At 45.7% G+C, this 25705-nt stretch overlaps 1 long non-coding RNA gene across 1 annotated transcript; it reads left to right on the top strand.

Annotated features, from left to right (window-relative positions):
- On the top strand, positions 1–25103 carry LOC125395180 (uncharacterized). The gene is made up of 2 exons (XR_015005141.2): positions 1–1972; positions 24803–25103. It is a non-coding gene; the product is annotated as an uncharacterized LOC125395180 (long non-coding RNA).
- The last annotated feature ends 602 nt before the right edge of the window (positions 25104–25705 follow it).

Here is a 25705-nt window from a genome sequence, read left to right as displayed (position 1 = left end):
TTGGGTCTTGGGCCCAAGGGGTTCTCGGGACACTAGGGGTGAGACCTGCACAGCCACCACCCGACTTTGCCAAGAGCTATGCTGGGGATTGGAGGCTGCCTCTCTTTCCACCACCTTGGGTCTTTCCAACTTGTATTTCTGCTGACGCTGAAGCCCTGGTGTTTTGCCCTTAGAGACACCCTGTAATTGAAAGGAGAGAAGGGAGAGGGGGGAAAAATATGCCGCTTGGTGCCTGAACTCCAAGACAGACACTTGCTGCCCTCTAACGGCCTCCTGCCTGTGAGTTCCCAGGCTGGGCCTGGTACCAGGCGCTGGCCTTCCTTCCTGCAGGGTCTGTGGTGGGGGTTTCCTTCCTTTGGGTAGCAGGCCCTTTTCCCTACAACTGCTGAAAGAGTCAGCCGTTTTGCATCACAAGGAAAAGATGTCAAAAGTCAAGCGGTTCTGGTGTGGCTGGCTCAGAGAGAAAAGACTCGTCCAAAGTTTCACTGCTGGACCCGAAATAACCCATAGTAGTGTTTATGTGGCCTTAACGACCCTGCTGTCTTCGAAAGGGACAGATCCTTTTTTTTTAGATCTGTGATTCCTAGCAGCTCCCTATGTTAGGGAAGGGAAAGCACAATGTGCTGGCAAGGGCCAGCAGTTGTCATCAGGCTTTGTGCACACAAAGGGGCTTCCTTTTCCTGCCCTGATGGGGGTGGGGGTGGGGCGAGAACTGTGGACAGGGGGTTCCCTCCCCTGAGCTTTCCTTAGGAACCTAAAGAACCAACTCCAAAGGCAAACATGGACCTTTCTACAAAATTATCTGTTGGGTGAATACTTGAAGGCCTGGAGACACAGGTTGGACAGCGTCCAGTTCTGTGTAGAGAGGAACCAAGCATTTACTCAAAGGGACAAAGGTCAGAGGTACGGGAGAAAACCTGGGAAGCTTCTGTTTGGGAAGCTGGGAAGCCTGGCCCCAGAGGAGGTGGAACCAACCTGAAAGAGGACTCACCTGGTTCAGGGGACTGTGCTGGGAATACACGCCGTGACTGGCTGGCTGGGCAGAGAGCAGGGTGAAAAAGCTAGAATTTAGAACGACCTGCAGAGTAAGGCTTCTTGGGGAAAGTATCATCTTGAGACAATGTGTGGAGTGAATTTTCTTCAGCTTTTGTGAAATTGGGGATCAGTGGTCACTGAGACGAGGGAGGGAGGTCGGCAGGGAGTTCTCTGTGGGACTGGCAAATCATTGATCTCTGCCTTCAGGACGGAGGGGTGATGGAGAGGCAGGAAGTGGAGCTGCTGAGATGGAGTGTTAATTCACCAGCATCAGTTTTACAAGGGGGTTAGTGCTCTGTTCTTCCTGAGTTTCTCTTTGTAGAAAGGGAGAAAAAAAATGTTTTTTCATTTTTTTTTTTAAATCTGGAGCTTGGGTTATAAAAATTTGCCATTGGGAGATGAGCAATTCTTTATCCTTTGGCCACTCATAGAATCACACCCCACCCCCCCACCCCCACACTTTTATCATAATCATGAACAAATTTGAAAAAATTCAGTTAAGGGCTGCTGCTGCTGATGGTGGTGGTGCCTTTCATCCCAACAGTTGGGAGGCAGAGACAGGCAGATTTCTGTGAGTTCAAGGCTAGCCTGGTCTACAGAGTGAGTTCCAGGACAGCCAGAACAAACAGTGAGACCCTGTCTCAAAAAAACAAACACACAAAAAACAAAAAAAATAAATTAAATTTAAAAAATTATAAGGTTTCAAGGTTTCTTCTTCCTCTTTTCTTTCTCATCTCTTTTCTCCCCCACATTCCCCCTTTGCTCCTCCTCCTCCTCTTCTTGACAGAACTGACCTGAAATTCTGGTTTCTGGTTGCCTAATGGTGCTCGTTTGTCTGCAGACTGTAAGTAGCTTTGGAAGCAGCTGAAAGCCTGGTGTGCCTCTGTTTGTGCCTAACTGGCCCCATGGAGTCTTGCTTCTCAGCTATGAAGGGTTGGTAAGTCCAGAGCAAAACCAGCTTTTAGTGTTGACTTACTTAGGGTGTAGAGCAGAGAGAAATGATAAATAGAATTTCTGCCTTACGACTTGGATCCTTTCATGATCACTCCCTGCCCCCAAGCCCAAGTTGGAACGTGGGATTCTAGGAAATGTTCTCCATCTTGTTCAGCTCCTTTGTCTTCCTAGCGTGTTACACAAAGCGACTTCTACCCTGGAGACATGTGCCCCAGAAGGTGTGTGGGATGAAGGACACTCATTTGCTCTTTGGATTTTTTGGCTGGGTGAGGCAGGGTTTGCTTTTATTTAATTTGCAGTAAAATCAAAAGTTGGTGATGGGCCCTGGTCGTATATGCTACGTTTAAAGCAAAAAAGTGTAGCCAGTAGACACCAAAAGGTTCCATTATTTTATTATTATTTATTCCATGCAGCAAGGGGATGGGATCCAGGGAGGGCCTTGGGCATGCTAGGAAAGTCCTCTCACCCCTCCAGTCCTGGAGATATCTTTAAGTCTCTGATATTTCATGATTCTTGATTTAGTGTTCTAACCGTGGCCAGAAGGGGCCAACAAGATGGGGATTATATGTCCTGGGACAACGGCATCTCACAGGAGGGTTGTACTTCAGCAGAATGCGTGGGCCTCCAGAGACACTTGGCACACTAGAGAGCATGACAAATCTCCCATGTCACTGTTTGTGTTTGAATATAGTCTTACTATGCTACCCAGGCTGACTTCCATGTATCCAGCTCAAAGCCTTGTTCCTTGGCATTTCCACGCTTCAAGGTGGGCACGAAAGTGAACATGGGTATATGTTGGTGATTAAACTCGGGGTTCACTTCCTGGATGTGAAATGGCCCTCACAGACCACATTTGAACACTTGCTCCCATGGAGGTGACTCTGCTTTGGGAGGCTGGGAAGCCTTTAGGTGGGGCCTAGCTTGATGATGTCAAGTAAGAGGTATTTGAAGGCTGCCATCCACGGCTCTCCGGTCCTCAATCCTGTTTAAGATGCCCAGTGTGAGCCTTGCTCTCCGTGCTTCCACCACCAAGGTGCAGTTAACTGCCCTGCCTCGACAGATGGACTGCTTTCTCTAAACTGAGAGAGGGAGTAAATTTTTCCTCCCTTAAGTTACTTCCTTCATGTGTCCAGTCACAGCATCAAGAACGATGAGCAACACACCACACAAAGCCCTTTGCCCCTGAGCCAAAATCCCAAGCTACTGGCTGCTGTCTGTTTTCATGTCTCCGGGAATGGATCCTATGATCTCATTCATTCCAGACAAGCTCTCCTCAACTGAGCTTGCTTTTGAACTTTGTGCCTTGTGCGGTCTATGCATGTGTGCATACATGGTGCCATCCTTATTCACGCTAAAACTACATCACAGCCTCAGCCGTCCCCCTCCCTTCCTCCTTTTTTCCTTTGTGGCAGAGCTGGGGTGGAAGCCGTGGCATCATTCCTGCGACATTAACGCCCTGCTACTGAGCCACACCCTCAGCTCAACACAGCGTTTTATTTTCTTATATTTTTATGAGGATTTATTATTGCTATTTGCAATCATGTTAAAAAAAAAAAGAAGAGGTGTGTGTCTGCATGTGGATATGTACACATGAATGTAGTAACCCTTGGAGGTCAGAGGCATTGGACGTCCTAGAGCTGGGGGTACAGACTATGGCCACTTGATTTGAGTGCTGGAAACTGAGCTTGGGTTCTCTGGAAACTGAACTTGGGTGCTCTTAAGTGCTGAGTCATCCCTCCAGCCCTATTTCTCATTTTTTGGGGGGGCTGGCTGGGTACATATATGAGTGCATGCATACTAGGGTTGAAAGTTTTGCTATTCCTGTAGGCTTGTAGGACGTTCACAGTCCTACTGACCCAAGCTTCTTTCCTGGTAAAGTCAGGCGCATTCTCTGACAGTGTGTGGATGCAGGACTCAGCTTTTCTAGGTCACAGAAATCAGTGTCATTGTTTCCCCTCTCCTTTCTTCCCTCTTTCTTTCTATTGGTGGTGATGGAGAGGGAGCCTGAGTCCTCGTGCGTGCTAGGCAAGCGCCCACCTCGGTGCTACACCTCCACCCCCAATTATTGTCATTTCTGTGTATACAGACTAGATTCAAAGGACTGAATGGTGCTGGAATGTAAACTGGCCTCAGTGAGCTCTTGGAGGCATTGGGGCTTGTGATCCGGTGACAGAAAGAATTGGGATCAAAGTAGAAAGAAACACTGGGGAGAAAGTTGGGAGTGAGAAAGGAGATCTAGGTCCCTTTGTAGAGAAAGCAGCTCAGATCAGGGTGTTGGGGTGTGTGGAAAGGGTGGCTTGCTATAACAGTGGGTAAGACAGAGGGAGACAAACTGGGATGTCACCTCTGTGGGGGGCAGCTGACTGAGAACACATGCCCATGGAGCCAAGGCACATGGCCGAGAAACTTGCAAAGGGACCTTTTAGCTGTGGGAAGGGGGGCATTCAGGGGCCCCAATCTGGGAACCAGTCCAAAGTCTGCCAGGGAGAGAGGGAACTTGGAATAACAGCCCAGTAAGTTCCTGCTTAGTGGATAAGCTGGGGGCTGGTTCAGGTGAGGGCACACCTGTGAATTACTAATCCCCACAAAGGTGTACCCTGGGATCCCTCATGTTCAAAACTGTGAGAAGAAAGGCCAGATTGTGTGGAATGACATTGGAGGAAAGAACTCTGGGGGGGAGGGGCGTTTTAAAAAGAAAATCTGATTTGGAGTTGAGGTGGGGCTTGGGGGGGTGTTCTTGCTCATGAGCAGAAGCGCCCATGAAGACAAGTATCAGAGCTGGGCGCCAAATATGGGCAGAAGTTAACTGTCTTCTTGTACGTACTTATAGACGAGATTATCTTCCGGTTGTGTGGACTTGCTTGTCTATTTTTGTTGATAGCAGTTTCTCAACCTTTTCAAGTGTGATAATGCATTCAGAAAAGATACCAGAATCCCAAACCACATGGTAAAAGTCTGCAAATCCTCTCTGCAGCTAGCTTTCTGTGACTTGCAGCCGGAGCCCGCCTCATTCATCATGCCTCTCCTAGCTCCAGCTCTTGGCCTGCATCACGACCCAGTGTGCCTGATTATTTTTCCTTAGCCCTACTTTTGTGGGTCCCTCCCCACCCCCAATCTGAGATCTCTGCCCTGAGGTCCAGCTCAGTACCTTGCCCATACTAAGTCAGTGCCCTAACCCTGAGCTACAGCCCCAGCCTGAGGGGGAAACATTAAATTGTGGTGTCAGACACCACAATCCACCACAGAGCTTACTCTGAACCATTCAGACTTCGTGTGGGGTATAACGGCATAAGTAATTCGACAGTGACCGTCACTACCACCCACCTCCCCAACTGTTTTTTCAGAAGAGGCTCTATACCCACAACCACTACTCCCTGTTCCTCTTGCTGCCAGTTCATGGCAACAGCCACCATTCCATTTCCTGTCTCAATGACTTCAGTGACTTCAGGGACCTCGTTTTTCCTGGAGATCAAAGGACAACTTGCAGGAACTGGTTCTCTCCTTTCACTCTATCAGTCTCAGGGACGGAAGTCCTGTCCCAGGCTCGGTGGCAAGCATCTCTATCCACCGGATCATCTTCTCCTTTTGGAGGAACTACCTTCTGCTTCCCCACATCCCTTTCCTCGCCCTCTGTAATGATGAACCCTGCAACCCACGCCTTTGTGTTTGGCCTCGGCATCAACTTTTCACTTCAAATTTATTTTTGTGAAATTCAGTTTTTGTTGGTGTGTGACCGTACCCCACCCCATGTGTGAGTGTATGAGTGTGTGTGTGTGTGTGTGTGTGTGTGTGTGTGTGTGTGTGTGTGTGTGTATACTATAATGTTGGAGATAATTCCCAGGGCCTTGTACATGCTGGGCAAATACTCCTTGCGGTGGGCCCATACAGTACATTTATAATAGAGGACTTTGGTCAGTTCAGTTACCCAGCTGATAAATACCTTGGCTGATAAGATAATGCATTTCCACCCCTCTGAGCTTACTTGCCCTGGTTATTCTCCGCCTACAACAATTCACCTAAATGAAAATACAGTTGGAATAACCACCCTTATCACACATGACCTCTGAGTCCCCTGTGGGTTACATTGAATACTTTTCTAAAAACCATATTTTCAGGTTCCTGAGAAAGAAAAATAGTGCGTAAAGCAAGTGATCTTGTTTAGTCCTAGCCTCCACACTCAGCAGGTCTTTTGGAAGTGTTCCAGTGAGTTCCAGCTATTGCTCAGCAGAGTAGGGAGAGCCTGTCCTAATGTGGTCTGTGGAGGAAGCTGACGGAAGGAGGAGAGGCAGAACTTCCTCAGAGCAAAGACAATAGGGACAGAATGAGGGGCTGGTGGCCTCATTGGCCCTCCCAGGGCCATAGCCTTTGATGACACAGGCAGGGCAGATGTCCCACCTGCTCTGGGAAAAGTTGGGATTGAATGTGTACAATGGAGAACAACGTGTGTGTGTGTGTGTGTGTCCGTCCTCCGACTCTGGTCACACAGGTGGAAATAACTCACCTGGATTCTGAAAAGGCATACAGCAGCAAAAACAGCACAGAAAAGAAAAAAAAAAACAGTTTAAATAATTATTCGGTGTAATTCTCAGGGGATTCAGGGATCCTGGTCCATGGAGTTTTCTTTTTTAGGCAGATGGCTGTGGATGGAGCCTTTGTCAGAGAAGTGAGAGCAGAGGTGTGGAAATGTGTTATCTGTGGCACCGCCTTGAAATCCCAGCCACTCCTGAGGCCGAGGGCAGGAGGACTGGAAGATGCACGGGCTCTAGAGATATAAAGTGTTCTGCTCTCTGGTGTCATTTTTTTTTTAAGTATTTATTTTCAGAAAGTCACCAGACCTTTGGGTTTCCCATCTTTCTGGAAAATTTGTGATACAGGACAGAGAGCAGATTTTACCCAAATCCAGGCTCAACCCCTGTGGGTTTTGTTTTGAATGCTTTAAGCCATTTAGGAGATGATGAGGTTGGTCCCATCCCATCCCCAGCCGCCCCCCGCCAGCCGTGTGTGTGTGTGTGTGTGTGTGTGTGTGTGTGTGTGTGTGTAAGGGAGATGATTGAGGTTAGTGCTTCTTTTTTGGTGAGGCGGATAAACTTCCCAATGGAGGCCAGTAAAAGTGCGGAAGTGCTTTCCTGTGGTTGGGAAAGAGTGAGTAGGTTGATGTTACCTCAGCTTCGTGTTCTGTCGCTCTAACAAATACCCAAGATGAATCAGTCTAAGCAGAGGAAAGTTCACTGGGGCTCACGCTCTCAGCGGTTTCAGTTCACGGTGCTACCCTGCTGATTGATTTGGGTCTCTAACAAGATAGTGTTTCCCGGCAGGGAGCATGGTAGAGCAAAGCTGCTCACCTTATGGGGTCTATAAAAGAGAGACTGAAACCGGAGGAAGCTGGGAATGAAGGAAGTGGGGCAATGTCCCAAGATCTTTGCCAGGAGTGTGTGCCCATGACCACAACCTACTCCCTAGACCCCACCTCCTAGTATGCCCACAGGCGGACAGATCAGCCTTTAGTACAGTTTTTGGGGTACACTTACACAGTTATAGCAGGTGGGACTTCCAGAGGGAGCCCTGGGGATCTGAGTCCCATGCCATAACTCCCAGAGAGGAGTCCCAACATGGAAGGTAGTGTCTGCTCAGAGCTTCCGGTGACAAACACGCAGACTTTTCCTAAGGTGACTGCCATCTAAGACAATGGTACATCAGATGACAAGGGGCCAAGATGGCTGCCTCAAATGCTTTCTTTGCTTTTGACATTGGAACCTTACAATCAGCTTTGGACCTGGAGAGAAACACTGCAATAGCAAGACAGGCAGAGAGGAATATTTTTCTAGTCGTTACTGTTTACTGTAATCCAAGCTGGACCTGAACTAATGGTAATCTTCCAGCCTCGGCCTCCTCAATACTGGATTTCCCAGCTTGAGTTGCCATGTCTTGATGAAGCTCAGTTTTATTTTCTCTCTGTCTCTGCCTCTCTGTCATTATGTCTCTCTGTGTGTGTCTCTCTGTTTCTCTCTGTCTCTCTCTGTTTCTCTCTCTCTCTCTCTCTCTCTCAGGCCTGGGTCTCTCTCTTTGCATAGCCTTGACTGGCCTAGAATTTTCTATGAAGATCAGACTGGTCGTGAACTCACAGAAATCTACCCATTTCTGCCCTCAAGTGCAGAATTACAGATATGAATCACTGTTTGTTTTGTTCTGTTTTGAAAGGGCTCATGTAGCCCAGGCTAACCTCAAACTTGTTATGCAACCAAGACTGGTTTTGAACTCCCATCTTCCTATCTTCCTGTCTCTGTGTAGCTCTTGCATGCTGGGATTACAAGCGTGCACCACCATACTTGACTCCTGAAGTTGAGTTTCTTACTCCTCTCACAGTGTTTAAAGGGACACAGTTTCTTTGAACCTAAATTTCCAGGGGCAAGATTCCTATTGGCCCTGTATAAAACGGAGATTGCCGGACGCAGGGTTTGTGTGTCTATGGGAAGGAAGGAGACGAGTGAGTTGTGTGAGAAGCGCTTAGCAAGCGTCCCATGAGGTCCTGCTGGGATGGCTCTCCTGTTTCCAGGAGAATAGAAACTGCACATGGCTGCGGTGAGGCAGACTTCAGCTGCTGCTGAGTGGTGGGTCTCCTGCATCCAGAGGCTGCTACGGCAGGGTGTTGCCAGGGAAACGGCTTTCTCTGTGGGGCAGGCAGGACATCGACTGCGAGTGCTGCTGCTGCTGCTTCCACTCAGTGTTTATGGAGGAGAAGGGACTTCCACACTTCTGGGAGAGCGGCGTGTTTACTGACAAGATTGAACAGCTACTCTGTTGTGCTCAGGCTGATGGCAGAGCCTTCTGGAAGGTGTCTTTTGCCTGCAGAAGTCAGTCAGTCACAGGGTGAGTGACCCTGCTGAGCAGAGAGGGACTTTGAGCCTGAGTCCAGCCCCATGATGACCAATGGAAATTAAAGGTGGCTCAGTGAGAACAACATGTCTTGCTTCAAGTTTCTCAGTAGCTGCATTATAAGAACAAGAAAAAATGTAAAATCAACTATAAGTATTCTGATTTGCCTAGTGAATTAAAAATCAAGTACATCAAGTACAAATATGTAGAAATATGTTAGTATAACTCATGACAATTTACATGATTTGTTTTTTATTTAAATATTTGAACTCAAGGTAAATGTATAGTGATGCCCTATCTTGATTTGAACTGACTGCATGCAACATGACCACATGAAGCTTCTAGCTTAGACACTGAAAGATTTACAGTGAGGTTTCATACTATGGGACATGTGGCAACATCTAAAGACACCTTTGTTACAACTAGAGAGGGTTCTTCTGGTGGCTAGTGGGTCGAGGCCAGAAATGTCACTTAATGCCATGGGGTCCATAAGACAAAGTCTACACCACAGAATGAATGATGTGTCCTGAGATACTGACAGCTCCCAGTTTGAAAATCACTAGTTTAGACCAAGTTCATATTTATTCTGTTCTCTGGTTCTGTGGTTAAGATAAGTGTTACTGACTGATGGAAACAGATGCAGAGATCCACAGTCAAGCACTGGGCGGAGTTCCAGGAGTTCAATTGAAGAGAGGGAGGAGGGATTATATGAGTAAGGCAAGTGGGGGGGTTAAGATCATGATAGGGGAAACCCATAGAGACAGCTGACCTGAGCTTGTGGGAGCTCGTGGACTCTGGACCAATGGTTAGGGAGTCGGCATGGGATGGATTTAGGCCCTCTGCATCTGGGTGACAGTTATGTAGCTTGGTATTTTGTGGGGGCCCTAGCAGTAGGACTAGGACCTGTCCCTGACACATGAGCTGGCTATTTGGAATCTATTTATGGTGGGATGCCTTGCCCAGCCTTGATGCAAGGGGGAGGAGCTTGACTGTGCCTCAACTTGATATGCCATGCTTTGTTGACTTCCATGGGAGGCCCTACCCCTTCTGAATGAAGATGAAGGAGGGGTGGACTGGGGAGGGGCAGAGATGGGAGGTAGGGCAGGAAATGGGAGGAGAAGAAGAAGGGGGCGACTGTGGTTGGTAAGATAGATAGATAGATAGATAGATAGATAGATAGATAGATAGATAGATAGATAGATAGGTGTTACCAGAATCCCTTGTGTTAAAGATGTGGCCCCTAGCATGTAGCACTATGGAGAGGTGTTTGTTAGAATCTTTAAGAAATGGAACTACTAATACACATTTGGGATCCCCCAGATTGTCCTACAAAGAAGCCAGATCAATGGATGCCACAGTTCACTAAATGACAGTTAGGGTTGCTGCTACAGTTGGTGACTAATGAGACAGAAATTGAATAAGAAGCTCATGGTATAGAAATGTACTTGGTCCTATCTTGGCTGGATGATAGAATGCCAAAGCACTTGGGATCTGGTTCTTAAATGATTTTAGGATTATCGTTTCCAAGGCAGGGGAATGCTACAGTAAAGAATGAAACCTATCCCTGGGTGGAGCCATGGTATTGGGTCTACCCTTAAGAGTAAATCTAACTGAGCCAGTCAATTTCTAGGCCAAAGGACTACTGCTCAGGAAGGCAGGTTCATATTAAGTCATGCTAAGAAGATAGGAAGAATTGTTATGCCTTTAATTAGTTAATAATAATTAATGCCTTTAACCTCTATCCTCTACATAATCCCTATAATGGGCAGAAAAAGATAGCCATTCCTTCTACTTCTACTTCTTTTCTGAGCATGCTTTTCTTTGACACAATGGGTATCACTCTTTCTCTAAAGTTCCTCTCCCCATCATGTGACTGTTTTCCACCACATGTCTGAACTCGGTGATGTGGGATTTTCCTCTGTATGCTATGAATACGTTTTATTACCATTGGCTAATAATAAAGCTGTTTGGGCCTATGGCAGGGCAGAATATAGCCAGGCTGGAAGAGATATCCATAGAGAGCAAACTTATAGACTTGGGAGAGAGAGGAAAAAATAGTATAGACAAAAGTATAGGCAGTCATAGATTAAAGGAGTAAAGATAATGAAGTAAATAGTAAAAAGTAACAGAGCTAAAAATTAAGCCTCGTAAAGATGGAATATACACAGAGAGTCTGGATTATGTATATTATTGTGTTTTCTTTGAGTTGTTTGACTGTGAATAAGCTAAGTATAGACAGACATTTCATTGTATGGGCTGCTAAGATAAACTTGAATATATATTTTAAAGGTATCTTGACTTCAAAATTTGAGTCTAAGAACAACCTGTGGATTTCTTCCGGGCTAATGTGGTTTGATGGAATAAGACCCCCCTGAAAGGACTCTGTGAACCCTAAAAACATTTCACCCAGCAAGCAACAGGAAGAAGTTTGGAGAAAACAACACCCAAATTCTCAAAATGATTGTTTATAAATGTTTGTTTTCATTTAAAGAAGGTTGATTATAAATGGATAAATGGTTATAGTCAATATCTTTCTTTAAAAAAGTGTATGTGTGGGAAATATGATATAAAGATGAATAATTTGTATTTGTATAGATCTTGGTCTATTGATACAAATTTAAGGTTGATTTGTTACACTGTACACACACACACACACATATATATTTCTGCTCTTGTTTAAGGTATTATGTTTATACAGCTCATTTAAAAATGTAATATATAATTTAAAAATACAGATTAATAGAGTCATCTATAATCTTCAAACTTGTAGTTATATTAGTTAGGTTTTCTAGATATATAAAGATATACTTTAGTTAGATCGATATTCTTCAGCACTTCAAAGACCTACAGAATACGACATTTAAAATGCTTTAAGAACTTAGACTTTTCTCAACAGTGAGATATTTCTGCTTCTGGAAGTACCAGTTACTGCAGAGAGATTGATGGGCATTGAAGAAGCTCATTATGGAATTTGCCTTCGATGTGACAAGGCCATTTGGGTAAGAAACTGCGCTTGCCTGGACTGCTTGACAGTATGCTGTATGAACTGGACATGCAAGACCCACAGAAAAGTGACTGCTAAACTTTTCAAAAGATGGGATGGTCCTTCAGAGTTCCTGCTTCACAGAGGAAACTATCAGACATTCTGCAAGACACACAATATAGGCTAAACAGTCTTCCAAATTTCCTGCTTCTTGGAAAAAACTGCAGGATACTATGAGCCTGTAGGCTAAATATGGATACCCCAAAATTACAGAAGAACTTTGGGTGATTGTCCAGGCAGTGAGATGTCTCTGTCAATTCTAGAACTCTGAAAGTTGCTTACAATGTACTTCCTGTTTAGTTAGGTAATATTATATCCTTCTGGAGTCTCTGATGGAGTTGAAGACAAATAGTTACAGTTTTCCTTAGCTATGATAAAAGATAAATTATGTGTACTTATTTATAAAATAAATATATCTCATAAAAATATTATAAATGTAGTTCTTTCTTGGTACCTGTTTTGTTATATGTAATTTTACTGTGTTATAGTTAAAACCTTCCTTTTTATTTAGACAGAAAAAGGGAGATGATGTAAGGGATCTCCCTCTGTATGCTATGAATATGTTTTATTACCATTGGTTAATAAAGAAGCTGCTTTGGCCTATGGTAGGGCAGAATATAGCCAGGCTGTAAAAGATGTATAGAGGGAGTAGGCAGAGTCAGAGAGGCACCTTGTAATTGTCAAAGGAGACAGATGCCAGAACCTTACCGGTAGGCCACAGCCTCATGGTTATACCCAGATTTAATAGAAATGGGTTAATTTAAGATGTAAGAGATAGTTAATCAGAAGCCTGAGCTAATAGGCTAAGCATTGTTGTAATTAATAATGGTTTCTGTGTGATTATTTGGGTCAGGGCAGCTGGAAACTAACGAGCAGTCTCTGCTTACAACTCAGTGCCAGTTTAACTCAAACAGTATGGCTCTCTCTCTTCCTCATCTCTGTCTCCCTTCTCCAGGAAGTTGCAGAGATTTACAACTTGCCTGCTCTGGAGTTTTTCTGTTAAACTCTAATAAAATTGTCCTTGTACTTAAGGGGAAAAAAAGGGGCCAAGCACAGAGTCTTCTGCTCACGCATGTCTCAAAGGAGTTTGTCGGGAGACAGCACGATGTGAGAAGCCACTGTGAGGGCCCACATGACATGAGTGGCCATCATGGGGCCAGCATGACATGAGCAGCCATCATGGGGGCTAGCATGACATGAGTGGCCATCATGGGGGCTAGCATGACATGAGCGGCCATCATGGCGGCCAGCCTGACATGAGTGGCCATTATGGGGAGAGCATGATGTGAACAGCCGTCAAGCTCTGCTTCAGCATAGACCCAACCAGCCAATCATGGATTGAAGGCTCCAAAACCATGAACCCAAATAAACCCTTTCTTTTCATAATTGAATTTTCTGAGGCGTTGGTTACTGTATTGAAAAGCTACTTAATACACTTTCCCACAGAGATAGGAATAAGGCACCAAGAGTGAGTTGGTAGAAGGCACCAAGTCTCCCGAGTTGAACATGGGCTGTCAGAAGGGAGTTTCTTGTGATTAGAATGAGTTTCTTGCTCATTTACCAGAGGATTCACATAGCTTTCTAAATGCCCTATTTAAATATGATTCTCATCAATCAACGGAAAGTACCTTGCAGTGAGAGGAAGCAGCATCTTAAGTTGATGAGGACTAATTGTGTTGCCTTTCTCCTCATCTTCTCAGAGGATCTCTTTCTCCCAGTCAGTATAGAATTAGAAATTTCTGTAGAAAGTGCAGGGAGATGAGGGATGGGCCCACCGAATGAGTGGATTCCAGAGAATAACTTGGGGTACTTGAGGTGTGACCACATTTCTTCTTGTTTTGTACTTAAATCTACAGATGCTCTTGAGGGACCCTTGGCCTTGCTGGAATCACTGTCTCCCTCTTTTCTTGTCTCTCTCCAGGGCCCATTCTGCATTCTTGCATTTGTTTGTGGGTGAATTGGCTCTACACTGCGAATCTCTCAATGCCTTCGCCCTTCCTCTAGCCATGGGTCTGGCTCGGGATCACGTTATTAAAAAAAACCCCTTTTCTTTCTGTGTTTTAGTCTCCTGAGGAAGTTCGGGACTCACTTCTTAGGTCTGTGGCCTCGGAGCTTTCTTTCCTCAACAAGGAAATGGCCTTTTATATTCCTGCTATCTCTACTTCTTCAGCCTATGGTATATATATATTTATGTGTGTGTGTGGCGTGCGGGGGGCTGTAGCACAGGCTCCACACCCATTCATGTGCTTTTTTGATCAGCAAACCATAGGCAGTCTTTCAATCAGTTCACATTCTATTGAGAGACCGTGGCTTGTCTTTGCACATCCTCGTGGGCTTTCCTGCTTGCTAACACCGTCGGGGACAAGGAAACAGGCTCCATCCATCTTGTCATTAGTGTGTGGTAAGAAGAGTTGGAAAGGAAGTAGAAGCTGTTGGAAAATAAGATTGGAAGGAGAAGCTGGGTAGCTCTCCCACTGGCTCAGACCCCAGCCCCCGTCTGTGTGCTCACGGGTTAACAGTCCAAAAGTGCATACATCTCAAGAGTGGAGAAACTGTTGGGAATCCCCAGCACTCGGGCCCACGGTGGCAGCCTTTCTGTTTTCTCACATGTACCCTCATTTTCTCACACTGTCAGCACGAGACAGATTTTTCTTCCTCTACTTGATGAGCTAAGTGTCAGCTCTTTGGATTTCTGGACACTGTCTCAGCCCTTGACAGTGAAAAATATAGGGCCAGAAACCAAGAACTAAAGGATTGCCTAGGATTGGGGAACCCCTGTTTATAGTTATACACAGTTGAACAGATCTCCACAACATGTCTTCCAGCTGTGGGTGGGCACAAACCCTCGCTTCCATTGGGGGCTAGTTACGAGGTCATGGCTACCACACCAGCACCCATTGGTAGTAGCCCAGCATGTTCACAGAGACAAGGGAAGACTCTGTCCACCACCAACTATGGATTAAGCTTTCTGTAGATACAATTAGCTCTTTTCCTCAGGAAATTAAGAGTAGCTTTTTAAAAAGATTTCCTTTCTTCCTGCCCTTGTTATTTCACTCACTTTAAACAATCCACTCAGAAGTGAGTTGAAGCCCAGAATCCAGGGATCTGTTTGAAGACACAGCTGGCTTCTTCAGATCTCAGGACATGGCTGCTGAATACTATGGAATGTTTCAGTCCTAAGGATCCTCAGTAAAGAGAGAGACAGTTTGTGTGTGTGTGTGTGTGTGTGTGTGTGTGTGTGTGTGTGTGTGTGTGTGCGCGCGCTACTCCCTTGCTTAGCATCTTTGAGGTATGGCTCAGCAGAACCATGAAGTGGGACCCAGATGTGAGACTGCTTGCTGACCACCTTCCTACGCAGGCAGTTCCTAAAGCAGAGCTTCTACGCATTCTCCTATGTAACATGACCTTTTGCTGCAGTCAGATGTCAGGACCATGCAAAGTCTTCTGTTCAAGGGTCATAACTCATTGGGGAAAGTGCTCCTCTTGTCTCTCACACCCCGATTTTTGCAGGTGTATTTGCCAATTGAGCGTCTCCTTTAGCTGATCGCATGTGAATGAGCAGAGATGTCTGTGGATGCTTTCATGAAACATTCTCAGACCATGATGGCCCGGGTTTCCCACTGCTTCTGCAGCGGGTGTGCAAGGGCTGTGCTCTGACTTCACACAGTGGGTGTGCAAGAGCTGTGCTCCAACTTCCACAGCGGGTGTGCAAGGGCTGTGCTCTGATGTCCACAGTGGGTGTGCAAGGGCTGTGTTCTGACTTCCACAGCGGGTGTGCAAGGGCTGTGCTCTGACAGCCACAGTAGAAGTGGAGCTGAGGCTCCAGACATCCCAGGCTACCACAGCGCTCGTTCCCCCTTTCCAACTGCTGCTTCTGCTGCCTTTGTTTGTATTTTAAAAGTCAACACCACATTTTGGTGGAAGGTGTATGCCTGGGGAGGATGGCATTTTCAGTGGAAACAAAGAAAACTTGATGTTCTAACTGTGTTTGCTTTTCTGAGCTTTTCCCCATTGTTGCTTAAGAAGTTGGGAGTGCACCCTTAAGAAGTCCATCTGGGTGCTTTAATGGCACACACGTAGATCTTAAAGTCATCTGTCCTCCAGTTCCGCTGTGTCTGAGAACTGTGAAGCCAAGCAGAGCTATAAAAATCATTTTGTGCAGTGATCCGCCAGAGCCAGCCAGCACCCCCTCCCGCCCTTCCGAGGAGAGCCTGGTGAGTCCCGGCTGCTGGGTCCCTGCAAGCCATCACCGCTCACTTTCGCACGCCTCGCAGCATCTGCCCCGAAAGAAAACTCACTCAAGACTCTGGGCCTGGCCTCTGTCTTCCAGGGCAGTTTCCAGCCTCTACTTGGCCTGTCCTCTTCCTTGGGTCTCCACCCCAGCCTGTTGGTGGGGGTAGGGAGGTAGGGTAGCCATGCATGCTTTTGAGCACCAGTTGGGGAGGGCTGGGGGCTGCAGTGTCTTCCCTGTCTCCTTTCGCGGCTTTTCTCCTCTCCTGCCTTCTTGGCATTTATCTCATTTTTTTAATAGATCTCCACACTGAGAGTTTAGTTCAGGCCAACAGAGCAACCCTGCAAAGGAGGTGGGACTGGGGTCAGAATCCCTCATATGCTAATAAGGCTGGGGCTGCATTCCCAGTAGATCCTCTCTGTGGATTTCTGCTGGCTCCCGGTAAGGCCTCCTCACTTCTCACGGGGGCCCAAAGTCTCAAAAAGGCCTGTCCCCTCCTCAACTCCACCCCACTGGGAAAGCTGCCTGTTTGCCTTGCTCTTTCAACATGTCCACCTTTGTCACAAAACCAGAGGAGTTCAAATGTCAGATACTTGCCAACTTTCCTGGGGTTAATGGGACTCCAGTGCCCCCCAGAGGAGAGTTAAGTGCAAAATATCAGATGCAAGGGGCTTACACATCCAGTTTATAGACATTTTCATTGGGGGAGTGTCCAAGAGTTACAGGTCGATAAACCCCCGCTGTGGGAACGAGGAGATGGCAAAGGATGCAGGAGCCAGCCTCTGCCAGTGTGTCTGTGGGAGGGAGGATCTTGATGGGCACCTGGGGAGAAGCTTCCTGTTCACTTGCCTCAGGCCTTTCTTGAGGACCAAACACAACGAGGAAGAGGGAGAGACAGGGAATTGGATGACACAGGAACTGGAAGGAGAGCTTCACCCTGCCTCTCAGCAGCCTCAAGTCAAGATTTCTACCATAATTAGCACTTACTGGGAGAGTTGGCTGCCTGCACAGAGACAATGTTACCTTTATGTATGTTTTATATGTTTCAAAGAAAACTGTTAAAATAGCCATAAATCATGCATAAGGGCAATGTGTATATGACCTCCGGTACAGGTCTACTCTTTTCTCAGTTGCAAACCTGCGGTCATTTAGACTCTCCCAAGCACCCCATTTACAGTAGAAAACACATTTTTACTCTTGTGCAAAGTTAGTGCCCCAAAGCTTGCCACATCAGATTGCCACCCTATCCCAGCACCCCAGTGCCTCTCTATAATTCCATTATCTATACAGGGGAAAGGAGAGAAAGGAATCCCTTTTGTGGTGGCTTGAAAAAAAAAAAGGTAAAAAAGGGAGTGGCAAAAAAAAAGTGCCAAAGGGAGTGGCACTATCAGGAGGTGTGGCCTGGTGGAGTAGGTGTGGTCTTGTTGGAGGAAGTGTGTCACTGTGGAGGCAGGCTTTGAGGTCTCATATGTGCTCAAGATATCACCCAGTGTTAGAGATCATTTCCTGTTGTCTGTGCAACTCTTAGCTACCTCTTCAACACCATGTTTGCCTGCATACCACCATGTCAAGCCATTATGATAACTGACTACCCCTCCAGTTAGTTCCAATTAAATGTTTTCCTTTATAGGAGTTGCTGTGGTCATGGTGTCTCTTCACAGCAATAGGAACCCTACCTAAGACAACATGAAATTGTTAAAAATTTCCCCAACAGTGAGACCATGGAAGGGGTTAGTGATGATTCAGCAGGTTGTCAGGGTGTCCCCTCCTGAACTTCTGGATTTATAACAATGTTTGTAACTGCCAGTGGGACCTGGACGGAATATCCCATAACTGGAAAAAGCCAAATGGTATTGAGCTGTTCTTCATGAAGTCTTTTGAAGGAATCTGAAAGGTCCTAAGGGTTGTGGAATCAATCCTTCCAGGAGAGAATTTAGAACCCAATGACTCCTTTGGTCAAGTTGTGAGAGTGCCAGCGATAGAAACGAACCCAATTCCAACTTCGGAAAGAATAGAAGGCATCTGGAAGGAAGACTCCTCATGACTCTTGAGGACTAAACTACTCTATCTCTGTTACTGTCTGTTGCTGTAGCTGTAAGGTAATAGACTGGGTAGGTAACGAGTCACAGAGGTTTATTGGCTCACCATTTAGGAGTCCCATGACAGGCAAGGGTACAGGGCCAGCATCTCTTGAGGACGTTCTTGCTACATCACAACATGGCAGAAGAAGAGAAAAGTAGCCAGACTCATCCTTTGTCCACAGGATTCCATTCCTGAGTTAACTAACCCACTTCCTTGGTATCAGTACTGACCTACTCATGAGGTAGAACTCATATGACTCTGAGATATTCTTAATATAGTTTTAATATTGCTTCCATGGCAGTTTTGTTCCACAAACACAATGGAGGAGATGTTCAAACTATATCCAGTACTAAGTTTTGGTAATGGCTTATGGTAAGAAAGTATGAATATTATCTGAAAACATAATATAATGTCTGTCTTTACAAAATGTCTTCACAACAGCATGAAGACTCCTTTGCAGAATGGGCAAACACAGTGCAAATGAATGACTTGTAGAACATAGTTAGGTACAAGAATCAAACCAAGGGGCTGGAGAGATGGCTCAGTGGTTAAGAGCACTGCTTGCTCTTCCAAAGGTCCTGAGTTCAATTCTCAGCAACCACACGGTGGCTCACAACCATCTGTAATGAGATCTGGTGCCCTCTTCTGGCCTGCAGGCATACATGCAGACAGAATACTGAGAATACCATATACTAAATAAATAAATGACTTGAGTTAAAAAAAAAAAAAAGAATCAAACCAAGGCAATCTGCTCCTGCGAGAACCTCCTGAAATAAGAAACCCTTGGAGATACTGTAAACAAAAAGAACGTTGGACTTAATACATGAAAGCAGAGAAAGTCCTTTAAGTTTGTCTCTCCTGTGTCTTTGTTAAAGGGGCCATTTCTCTTATGTCCACACTAATGTTCATGAAGAGATATCCAGCTTCACCTGTGGGTGCCCCACTCCCTTCCTGGTGCACCAAAAGTAACATAGCCCATTGCTACCACTTTTTATTTCTTGCCACCCTTCCTAGGAATGCACAGGCCATATCTATGATGAAGAATTTGGTAATTAGTCATGCAAACCTTGCGTCTGAAACTTGTTTCTTTCTTGTGATAATCCCATGCTTTGCAGTGTAGTTTTCTGTTCAATTCAACTAGTTGAACTTCAAAAAGACTCTCCGGCTGGTCTGTCAATGTTCTTTGTGTCCCTGAAGGGCACACTCTTGATGTCCCTGACTCCCTACTTGCAATTGTGTCCTCTTATGGCTGTCATTGCCCATCTAATTGTTTTGCTAGCCTCAAAATTTCCAACGTAGTAAGCTTTCTCGTCAGACTTTCTTTGGACCATCAGTCCACAAAGAGACTTATCATTAATTATAAAAGCTTGCCCTTACTTACACATGTTCCCAACTAGCTCTCATAACTTCAATTAACCTGCTTTTATTAATCTATGTTCTACATGAGGTTTTACCTTTCTTCCATTCTGTGTGTCCGATTCCCTCCATGTCTCGCTGGCATCTCTCATGTGCCAAGATTCACTTCCACTTCTGTCTCTCTCCGGAAGTCCCACCCATTCTCTGCAGCCTAGTTATTGGCCATTCGGCTCTTTATTACATCAAGCAGAAGGTGCCTTGGCAAAGATCCATCTCCACAGATCACAAAAAGATCATCCCACGACACTCCGAAACCCCTTAACCTGTCAAGTACAAACTGAGTTTCACCTGTCAAGTACAATGTATGTCAGCTAAAACAACAACAACAACAAAACCGATTCCACCCTTTTTCACCTGTCTAGTACAAACTGTGTGACCTGGCTCCCACTTGGCTCCTTGTTCCATCACAGGTCAAACCTGAGAGTGTGCACTTCTTTGAGCAAAGCTAGAGCCTCCCCTGCTGCTTGCTACGTTACCATAGCAAAGCAAGACTCCTACAAAGTCTTCAGCACATGCTTCCAGGCCCCTTGAAAAGGAACCCTTAGCACCCATGGCTAGTTCCTGTGATAGTCTCATCTTCCAAAACAGACAAACCAAATGAGCTACCAGATGGTCTGAGGTTTGTAATCAGTGAGCAAACCGTTGTTAGTCAGTTTTGTGTTTCTTCCACCTTCTGAGGACCCAGCGCCATTCTGACATCATCTTCCTAAAGCTATTCTCTTCACTTTAGAGGGTTTTTTTTTTGTATCCTTTCTATTTCTTCTCTCAATACCCTTTGCCTTTGTTTGGAAAGAACAGCATATATTTGGAAAGTCCTGCTTCACGACTCTACTGAAGTCTATATTTATTTCTCTGGGACCCCAGATGTACAGGATGACCCAGAGAGAAGAATCCTACCCAAAAGGTTCACAGTTCTGAGACAGAAAATCTCTCATTTAGGCAACAACGCTAATTCCAGGTCATCCTCTAGTCTAGGAATCAAATGAACATGTGATTTCATTTTGCTGCCGGGGACTGACTCTTACCGTAGTAAGAGCACGAATTTTATGAGATGCAATGAGGAAATGAAGGCAGAATAGTTATCTGCTATGGTTTCTGGCTAAGAATTGATCTTGTTGGTTGTGAAAATATAAATTAGTCCAGTGTCTATGGAAATCAGTATAAATCTCAAAAAATGAAAATTAGAACTACCAAATGACTTAACTATACCACTCCTAGATATGACTGAGAGGAATCTGAGTTATCACATGAAGCAGACTCTTGTACACCCATAATAGCCAAATTACAGACCTACCTAGTGCCTAGCAATAGATAAAGGAAATGCAATATATATATATGTAATTATACATATATTTTAATTCAGTAATAAAGAATGAAATTGTATCATCTGTAGGAAAACATGTAGGCTTGAAGATCATTGTATTAAAAGAAATCCATGAAACTCAGTAGGTCAAATGCTGCTTGCTTTCTCTTGGACGAAGAACATATATATAAAAAGGAAGACACAAAAGAAGATGGGGACTATATTAGTGACTTTTATATCATAGCTACAAATGTGGCAGAAATAACTTCAGAGGAGGAACATTTGTTTAAACTTACGGATTCTTAAGCGTCACCCTGTCAGAACAGGGAAGGCACAGAGCGACTCAGTCTGAGAGGTGGAAGGTACTTGGCAGGGATCATTCATAGAGAGCTGAACTTGAAAGCAGAGGGGATGCAGCCAGAGCCAGAGCCTTATAGACCCTGCGAAAGTCCACTGCTAGGGATCTACTCTACCCTCTAGATCCCACTTCTTCTGGGTCCCACAGCCTCCCAAACATAACAAGGGACTGTTTGAGTAGGGAATGGGGGCCAACGGAGTAAAGGACGGGAGATGAGAGAACTTAATAGAGCTGTAAATATGATCTAAGTATACTATAAATGTATGATAATCTCATAATAAACCCATGATTTTGTACAAACAGGACACATTAATTTAAAAGTCTTTAAAAAATTGAGTCTTGTCACATCATGAAGGGCAACCCTGTGGGATCAGGCCGTGCTGTCGGAACAAGTAAATGAGCACATTGTGAGCATGGGGGCCTGGATCTTGGCTCTGGCTTCCGTGGAACCTTTTGCTGGCTCCAACAGAATCGAATTCTAGAGCAGGCCCACTCATGAATCAGTTTGGAAAATTACAAAATTGTAAGAAATAGGAAGAAGCCACTCCAGCTCGCACTTCCATTGCTTGCTGTGGGCGTGTCCACCCTAACACGGGCTTGCTGGGTGACCCACTTCCTTCCCTCCCTCGGCATGGGCTGGAAAGCTCCTTGTTGGGAAAGGAGGAGGTCTGGCAGGCAGCAAGGCCAGCCAGGGGTGAGGCACTGGGTGTGTGAGGATGGGCTGGCAGAGGGAGTTCTTGGGCATTTGTTTTCAAAATGAGGGCTGGGGATGAGTGGTGATTCAGTCAGCACCCTGTACCCACAGGCTCCACATTTGTTCGCCCAACCAACTGTGGATTGAGAGCAATCAGGAAAAAAAAATACCTGCCTACCAAACATGCAGTTTTTCTTTCGCTGTCATCCATTAAGCAATAGAGAGGTGATTTGAAGAAATAAGAAGACATGCTAGGTCGGAGGAGGATACAACACTACAGGTCTGCATGCTTGCGCATCTTGTTCATGCATTGCCTGTGGGGCCAGAAGAGGGCTCTGGATTGCCTGGAACTGAAGTTATAGCCAGTTAGTAGCTGCCGCCGGGGTGTTGGGAATCTAAGCAGAGTCCTCTGGAAGAGCAGCCAATGTTCTTAACCTCTGAGCCATCTCTCCAGCCCCCAATCACTGACGTGCTAAGCGATCAACCTTTGTAGAATGCTCAGATAGGTACGGTTTCTTTCTGGGAACTTTGGTTCATAGTGTTGTTAATAGCACAGCGTTTCCTCTATTTGTCTTTATTTCTTTTATACTGTTTTATATACAGAGATAAGATCTCTCTGTGTAGCTTAGGCTGCTTTTGAACTTGTACCCTACTCTCAGGTGTTGAGATTATAGGTGTCTATCACCATGTCCAGCTGTGTTGTGTGTTTGACAAGGATGGTGCTGGGAGCCATGTAGGCAGCCTTAATAACACTTTGGAACTCAACAGCAAAAGAAGACAAAAGGAGCCAAGTTGGAATTAGAGTCTATAACCAGATTCCACACAGAACGGCACTCAGAACAGCCTGGCCAAGGGATTTCCCCACCTAAAGAGGCTGAGTCTCCATGTGCTGGCTCTTCAGGTAATCATTTACCTTTTAAGAGCCACTTATAACATGAAAAAAAAGAAGGAAGGAAGGAAGGAAGAGAGAGAGAGAGAGAGAGAGAGAGAGAGAGAGAAAGGAAGAAAACATCAATCCTCTCACACCTAGGGTAAAGTTAATCCCAGAGTCTCACTACTTCTCTGTGTTCATTCTTCATGATTCAGCTTCAGGGTCACTTTGCTGAGGTAAACTGAAGAGAGACCTAGCAATGTGACCTCAGACGCCAGTGGCTTTCCTATAGCAAGCAAATTCGTGCAGACAATTCTATCAGCCTGCAAATTTGCCTTTCCAAGACTTGATAAGTGCCCACCTGTGCCAGAATTTGCTTTAACACAATGCATAGTAGTACAAAGGCCTCTGGGAGTATCGCTCAGAAGGATCTTACAGACTCAAACCCACCCCTTCGAAGATTGTAGGAGTAGCCTGGTTAGAACCCTGCACATGACCTAAGTTGGTCACTAATGTCACAGCTGAGGAATATTTATAGGTAACAAACACATCTGGACAATGCCAACGCTCCAATTTGATAACTATCAGCATCGTCAAGTGTCTGCAATCACAAGTCTCAGAATCACAGAAGTACATGGCAGCAAGCGCCCCACGGAAGCTACCGGCCTAGCCCTTCCACAGAGGTAGAAACAGATGTGATTTGCTCACCACTGAGCAGTTGCTGCTGACCTGGTGTCCTGACTTCTTGCCCAGTGCCCTCTTGGCCCACCACCCCCTATTCATCCGAAATTATTGCAGGTCCTCTGGCTGCAGGCCTTTTAATTGGTTCAGACTCGTAGGCCACTCTCTTGAGGATAAGATTACACTTTTATTTTCCTTCATTTACTTCCCACTCCTCCCTGACCCACAAAGCCTCAACCCTGTCAGTCCCAGCCACTGAAACTCTGGCTGAAACCAGTCGGAAAGGCTTCCTGCCAAGTGACTTTTGGCCAGGCAGTGTGATGAGCTGAGTACAAAGGCGAGCCTCCCTGGTTTGCTCGTGTATGTTCCACATCAGCCTTGAGCTAATTTGATCCAGTTCAAAAATGTGTCCCAGTTATTCCACAAATGCTTAGAAGGACAGAGCGTCAGGCCGTAGAGAGAATTCATATCCAAAGCTCTAACTGTGCTCCAAAGAACTCTCGAGTCCTCAGGAGGGAGTTCCCTTCCCTTCAGCTCCTCAGCCTAGGTGAGCTGGGAGTCTGAGCAGACGGTTCTAGGGTTCTAGGCGCAGTTTTTTTCCGAGGCTCCACAGCAGAACGCTTGTGTGTGCCGAGTTTGGGGATAGAAAATTATTGACAGCTGCAGTTGTACCCCAGAGCTTCCGTTTGAAGGATGTGGGGACAGTGGTGGATTCGGGTTGAGGGGAGAGACAGTGATCGTGTTGTGTGCAGGGTACACCTCACTACTGGGAGGATGGGGCTGGAAGCAGGCTGCAGGCACTGCCCCCTCATTGCTTTGCAGGGGTGGCCTAGTCCCCTTGAGAATCTGTATTTTGGGCTCCATGGAGACTCGGGCTTCAGAAAACAACACTATACTATGGAGACTGCTTACTTGGCACAGGAAAGGGACAAAATGAACACTTACAGAGTGTCTACCGCACCGTGTCCACAGAAAATACCTGCACTCACACCGGGCAGATTCTTAAAAACGCTTTAAAATAATTTATTTTTAGTTTATGTGTGTGCATTGGTGTTTTGGCTACATGTATGTCTGTGTGAGGGTGTCAGAAACTCTGGAGTCACAGACAGGTGTGAGCTGCCATGTGGGTGTTAGGAATTGTGCCCAGATCTTCTGGAAGCACAGCCAATACTCTTGACTTCTGAGCCATTTCTTCAGTCTGGTTTGAGGAGGTTCAAATGAAGTGGAGTTTTGTTTGTTTGTTTGTTTGTTTTTCTCTCAGGAGCCTGAAGAAGTTCTACCGAGTTTCAAAGAGGAGGAGTGACTGTCGGGGCCACCTCCGTGCTGACACCATTAACTCCCCATCTGCTATGAAAGGAACCATTTTACATCATTGTCATAAGAGTCCTGAAGGCCCAGGAAGTCGGCAGCTGCACACAAGCCATGCAAGGAGTTGAGACTCGGTTCAAACAAAAACAGAACTTGAGATTTTCTGTTTGGAAAACGGCTGGACCCCCTCTGTGCCTGTTCTCCGGGGGACATAGTCTTTGTTAAATATAGTTCCCGTCTCCTCCTCCTTTTCAGGGCACTGTGGTTCGTGGCTTGCCGTGTTAGCCCTGTCTTCTGCTTGAAGTGGAAAATGCTATTCATCCTGTCGCTCAGCTGCTGGGTGGATCCTGGAGCAGCTGTCCCTCGGGGACATGGGTGAGGCCGAGCACTATGCCTATGAAAGCCAGTGATGGAGAGATAACAAATGTACCAGAGAGAGAGAGAGAGAGAGAGAGAGAGAGAGAGAGAGAGAGAGAGAGAAGCCGTCCCAGGCATTAGGATGCCAACTTTTAGCTGCATAAGACATTTCCAACTGCCTTTGTCTTTTGAAGGATTTTGCATCTCTTGAGAGTCACAGCAGTTTGGAAGCAAGTTCAGGTCTTTCTTTTTAATCATATGCTGGAGAGTTTCATAAGAACTGCTCAGCTTCTAGTTAGCTAGATCTTCCTCCTAAAAACAAGGAGCCTTTCTGAGCAAACTGGACCAAGGTAGATGCTGGAAAGCATGATGGACCCACGAGATGAGACCCCCTAGGTCAAACATGGGATTAGTGTCAACTTTTGCTAGGACCCCAGACAGACGCGTCATTTAGGGTGTGTCTAACTTGCTGGATTCCATAGAAGGAAATATGGCACCT

The sequence above is a fragment of the Myodes glareolus genome, chromosome 14 (genome assembly GCF_982192425.1).
Source record: "Myodes glareolus chromosome 14, mMyoGla1.1, whole genome shotgun sequence".
NCBI lineage: Eukaryota > Metazoa > Chordata > Mammalia > Rodentia > Cricetidae > Myodes > Myodes glareolus.
Note: the sequence above shows the minus strand (reverse complement) of the source record. Positions and strands in the feature narration are given on the sequence as shown.